The sequence below is a fragment of the Pongo abelii genome, chromosome 2 (assembly GCF_028885655.2).
Source record: "Pongo abelii isolate AG06213 chromosome 2, NHGRI_mPonAbe1-v2.0_pri, whole genome shotgun sequence".
Classification (NCBI taxonomy): domain Eukaryota; kingdom Metazoa; phylum Chordata; class Mammalia; order Primates; family Hominidae; genus Pongo; species Pongo abelii.
Window position 1 is genome coordinate 23,789,165 of NC_085928.1, and position 6,349 is coordinate 23,795,513.

The 6,349-nt window shown below is 39.8% G+C and overlaps 1 protein-coding gene across 31 annotated transcripts in view; it reads left to right on the plus strand.

Moving 5' to 3' along the window:
* Positions 1 to 6,349, plus strand: part of ZBTB20 (zinc finger and BTB domain containing 20) — an 841,831-nt gene that overhangs the window by 810,246 nt on the left and 25,236 nt on the right. The window lies entirely within an intron of this gene.

Sequence of the window (6,349 nt, forward strand, 5' to 3'; positions counted from 1 at the left end):
CTGGAGCAGTGTGATCCCCACAATAGCAGCATGCAAATTATGTTCCCCCACGCTTCACCCCCACCCCAGACATCCTAAATCAGAAACTCAGGCGATGGAGCCCAGCAATCTGTGTAACAAGCCCTGGTTCATGCTGAAGTTGAGAATCAATCCCCTAAAGAGGTGAGCCTGGGTAATTAGAAGAATGGCATCAGGTTGCTTTTGTTACATAACATTTTTTAAAATTCCACTAATAAGAATCTGTTTAGAAAAAGTAAATCAAAATTATGGATCAAAGCTTGATTTTGTAGTGGATAAATTATATCACAGAAACTAATCACTCACATATAAGAGGTAAGTTGAGTCTTCCAAATTACATAGGTCACATGGCAAATGTATCCCTTCTGGTATTTAGCAGTACTGACTTGTATTATTCATATCATCATGTATTATCTTTACACCGTCCCTTTAGAATGTAAACTCTGTGAGAGCAGAAACACACACACACAGAGACATACATTTCACACACATATATATACATGTATATCACACTTTCATATGCCCATTCATTTGGTCAATGCGCACATTCGCCGAAAACCACCTGATCTCCAAAAACTATTGAAATAAAATAAATAAAAGAAAATTTTAAAATGTGAACACGCTTTCCAGGAGAATTTAATTCAAGGGACTTATACACAGATACATTCTTTTCACAGCAAGAGTTTTAAATTTCTTTGTTTTTTCTCTTTTTTTATTCGCTAGAGAATATATTGTACACATATCTGTGTTCACACTTTTGTGTTTTTTTTTACCCACAAGAGATAAATGTTTTGGCGTTTTCTGAATCATATTATCAACAGCCCGTTCATTGGCGACTGTTTTTAGCCCATTGGTATCTTCTGCACATGTGGTAATTTTGCTTATTACTTTGAGAAGGTCAGCTATTTCAGCCGTGAATTCAATGTAAATAGACATAGTAACAATAGTAGCATAACAATGTTGGTGATTGGGCCATAATAGTCATATGAAGATAATGTGTTAATCCTCATATGGAGCTTGGACTATTAATTATATCAAGTCAGTGGGTGTAAAGTAACAAGTATAAGGCTTGGAGTGAGAAGGCCATGATATTACCACTTTCTAACTGAGTGACTTCGGCTAAGTTCTATAACTGACCTAAGCCTCAGTTTTTCAGATCTGTAGTACTTACTTTACGTGATTGCTCTGTGAATTGAATAACGTAATTTATGTGAAAACACTTAATTATGAATGCTGTAAAACTATCAAAACCATTAATATGTGTTATAGTAGCATCATACATTTTGCAGCATAATCCAGAGAACAAGGAATTGTTAACAAGAGAGAGGAAGATAATCTGGTTGGGCTAGTATTACACTCTCAGGTGTTACTGACTTCTTAGATGACCTTCAAGATGTCAGTCAGTACAACTCCCTACTTGGAGATACTATTTTCTGGGGATGTTAATATCCACTCTATTCACAAAATTTTAAGGAAAGTCAAGTAGCATGGATGAAACTGTCCAAAGTTCTGCTTAAAACTAAAATATCTTAGTTGTCACTGAAGCCACAGATATTTTGTGAGTGCAGCATGTTCCCAATAGGCAGTCCCTCTTAGCCTCACAGTCCAAACTAGCAACAGGATCACATCCCAGGGAATGAACAGAAAGGCTGGCAGGCAATCACACCACTGATATCTCAGGTGTGTGGGCCCCCCATTTTTTTTTTGAGATGGAGTCTCACTCTGTCACCCAGGCTGGAGTGCAGTGGTGCCATCTCTGCTCACTTCAACCTCCACCTCCTGGGTTCAAGTGATTCTCCTGCCTCAGCCTCCTGAGTACCTGGGATTACAGGTACCCACCACCACGCCCAGCTAATTTTTTGTATTTTTAGTAAAGATGTGGTTTCACCATGTTAGTCAGGCCAGTCTCGGCCTCCTGACCTCAGGTGATCCACCTGCCTCAGCCTCCCAAGGTACGGGGATCACAGGCGTGAGCCACGGCGCCCGGCCGTGTGGGCCTCCTTTTAAACAGATGTCTCTTGATGGAGACTAGACTCTGCAGCCAGTAAAAGCTGCGTATGATTCCATCTGAATGTACTTCCATTGTTAATATGGAACCTTCCCCATTTTCTGGTTGTGTCTTGATGTTCCCCATTCAGAGGACCTGCACTTTCAAGTATTCCTTCTGCTTTCCTCACCAGTGGCCACCTTCCGCTACCCACCTTCTCCTCTTTCTCCTCCTTCCTTGCTGCCTGCTGTCTCATCAAGCACCCTGTCTTGGTTTTTTGACCTGTCACTGTACTCACGAATGAGGAGGGCATTGTACTAGGGCAGATGATGGGGAGGCAGAGAGGACAGGAGAGTCAGGTAGGAACAGTGCTTCTGAAAAATCTCCTGATAACAGCATTCATTGTCCTTTTCACAGCTCAGGAGAAACCTTGGTTAAAATGAGGGGAAAAAAATCAGTAGAATAAGTGGGTTCTTGCTGAGCCCCCAGTGCAAGAGGTTCCTATTCAAAATTGGAGTGTCTTTACCCATTAGGATGGCTTTTACTTGAACTTTGTGAGCTTCAGGCGGAACCCTCTGCATCTTCTAACCTAAGCAGGATCTTTCTTCCTTTTTTTTTTTTTCACTTTTCAGTCATGGTAGAGTTAAGTGTCAGAGCTGGTCCATGAGAAGAAGGTGATGAGCAGGCATTGAAAAATTGAGAAAAACGTATACTTTTACCACGCCCAACACCCTTGGCAAGGCAGTAAAGGGCACTGCCTCCCCCTCAGTTTCTTCCCTTGCTGTTTTGTTTCTGTGCCTCCACTGCTCAGTCACAGGTTTCCTAGGAAATCCTCTGTCCGTGCTCTGTGCTGACATTTTATCCATATACCACTTCTTGCCATTCGCATGTGTAACTGAGAGAGTAGACTATACCCTTAACTCTGAATTACATACTATATGCAATATAATCACTTGTTTTACTGATTATCTGAAATAATTTTTTAAAAATTCAGGATTGACTTCCATATGCCATGCAAGTCATTTCGCAGTTGGTTTCATTTATCCTTGGTTCCTTTGTGATGAATGGAACAGTTTAATTTTTCTTAAAATTACCACATGCTCTGTACTAAGTGCTTTATCTCTTCAATTTTCAAAACACCTTTTCGAGACAGGTACTTACTATATTATTCTCAAGTTATAGATAAGGAAACTGAGGCTTATAGAGGTTAAATGACATGCCCAAGTCACTCAGCCAAGGAAATGGAATTCATATCTGACTCCTACATCTGTATAGGCCCAAAATGGATCATTTAAAGTGAAGGAACTTATATGACCTTCCCCTTGATGTTATAATTCAATTATCCACTTTTTACTTTGTGTCTCCTTCTGACAAATCAGACTTGCCATTCCTGACCATAGGCTTAAACCTGGAAAACCATCTCTGACCATTTATCTTCACTTTTTATTTCTTTACTTGGAGAGCAACAATCGACAGGCCTCATCCATTTTATGTATAATGTCTAAAGCCATTTTGGGATTGCTGTAAGTAATATGCAAGAAAATAGTGGGAAAAAAATTTTTCTTAAAACACAATCATTCATTCCTGCTGAGTGACTGCGTTTCAAATTCATACAGAGGTGAAAATTGTGAGCACCTCACTAATCTGAAAATATGCCCCATTTAGTAAGACAGTTTCTGAAATACCTACACTCCACCATCACAGCACCTTAATAATTATAGAGAGCACCTTCCTTTAAGGAGCTCCCAAGTGCTTTGCAAACATTTCTCTTTATTAAGTAACATACCATTGTTCTGTGGCAGGGAAGGGAACAGGATACTTTGTCTTATTTAAAATGTGAGACTGTTAATGCATTCAGTGACTAAGTAGCTTGCCCTTGGGTCATTCATTGACAAGGCCAGGACTAGAGTCCTCAGGGATTGCAGTCCACCATGGACTCAGGACCACTAAATCCACAAAGGACCATGTGCAAGTGCCTGGTCCAACTCTTCACATACAGAAAATGAAATAAACCCAGAGAAATGAAAACACTTAAAAAGCCCAGGGTCACATGGATAATTAATGGTAGAACCAATACTACATGCACACAAACAACATACCTATGTATGCTATGGAGAGAAACATGACAACTGTGAAGAATCAATTTATAGACAGATTAGAAGAGTGTGAAAATAAAAAGGCTTCATCAGTGACCTTGCCTTGAGGAAAAACACACAGAAGGTGAAAGTTTCAAACAGCAGAGCATTTTAACATAGGTGAAGTTTCAACTTCTTAGCAGCCAGAATACCATCTGGAATTTAAGGCACGCTTCCCATAAAAGGTGACAGGTGGACACGTTTTAAATGATAGTTGGCCAGCCTATCATAGCCTCTATAAATTGTCTGAAAGCATGGGGATAGCAAAGACCAGCTGACTTCCAGGCATGTTTACAGCTGACAGAAATGTTTCAGCTAAAAACATGCATGACTGTCTCTCTTAGGGAATCTCTCACTTCAAAAAAAAAAGGTACCAATGTAAGCACTATGCATAGACTGAAGTCTTCAGCAAATCGAGATTATTAGCAATGAGGCTTCCCTAACCTTTCGTGTTTTAATCTAAAAGTAAAATTATCTTCTAACCCTGTGATCTTATGCATCATACTGTCTGGTCAGTGTGCTTCAAAACATATCTGTTTATGTTTGAAAACACAACAACAACAAATTCCTGATGAGAGAAAGTTTAATAAAATGGATCATGAACATACAGCACTTAATACCAACCCTGCTACATAGTCAGCACTTAATACCAACCTTGCTTCATAGTAAGCACTCAATACGTGGTGATTGTTTTCGTTGCTGCTCTTACCATAATACATCAAAGCTCTCCTATTTCATAATGGGAAAAAAGGAAAAACAGTCAAGGCATATATTTTAAGTGGAAGTTAACTCAAGTTTTAAAAGACTTCTTACCTTGTTGCATAGTCCAAATGTTGAAATATTACCCTAAAGAGTTTCAGAGGCTTTGGGTTTTAGTTTGGATCCTAAAAGAGTATGTGGAAGAAGGACTTTTTTCTCTGAGGTGAGGGCCTACACTGGGCAGTCAGGAATGAGGCGGTAGAGATGGACCAAACACGCAGTTCATCTCACCTGTCAGGAGCAGAGCTGAGAACAAACAGCACAAAGAAAACAAGTCTTTAAGTAATTATCTTAAAGAGATGCCACGGACCCATGGACTTTAAGAATACTCATGCACTGAGTATTACTACTTACCTTACTGTTTGTAACAAACTTGATCATTTGGTTTCTAAGCCAAACCAAAGCAGTAAACTGAGGAGAAACAAGGGTTTCTGCCAACAGGCTGAGAGCAAAGGAGGACGCAGGAGAACTATTTTAAAAATTGACCCAAGAGTTCAAAAAGCATATGGAAGCATTTAATGGGGATGGGAGGTATCCTTGTAATAAGAATACCATGCATGTATTCCCACACTGCTCTTGGTGGTCTGCAAAGTGATTTCATATGTATTTTATGTCAACACCAGCACAATGAGGTAAGTAGGATTGTATACCTCAGAGGCATTTGGTGATTTGTCAGAGTGGAGTGGAGTGTGTTGGTGCCCGGATTTGAATAGGACCATTTGAGTCTGATATCATCATGTTGCCCACCGCCTACTCAGCCTCTACACCCAATGAGGCCAATCTGCAGCTCACTACAGTCAATAGAGAACAGGCAATTAACCCTTAAATTATATTTTAGAAAGATTTCTGTCTAAAGTAGATAACCTTGAAAGTATAGCTCTTCAAAATAATGTATTCCTATGTTGGGAAATATTTTCCAAACTCACAGTCAACACACAGGTGTATTTCTTAGACTACTAGAAGTGGGGACTTTCCCCAAGGAACCAAGCTATCGTGACGAATATCCTTAGTTCTCAAGGATTCTAGAGCACCCCATGTCTCCAAAGATCTTTCTTCTCTCTTACTTCTTCTATTTGTTTGATAATGTTAATGGGAAACACTAAATCCCCTAATCAGGACACTGAAAGTGACCCCCTTCAAAAATAGCCCTCCCTTTTCCACGGAGTGACCTTGAAGACTTTTAGTGGGGAATATCTGGTAGCTTTCCAAGAAAGCCGTTTTATGGCATAGGGAAATGGAAAACAAAACTGTCCTGGCATCACCATAAAGCAAAATTTCTCTGCACATGAGAGGCTAGGAGGGCCTGGATTTTTCCAATCAAGGATGATCCATTAAGCAATCAGATTTTATTTTTTTAATTGTTTTGTTTTTCTTTTTTGTTGTCTTGTTTTTCTGTCCTTCATTCTCCATCCCTTGCTATGTCTCGCTCTGTCCTGCTTGCTGTCTCTTC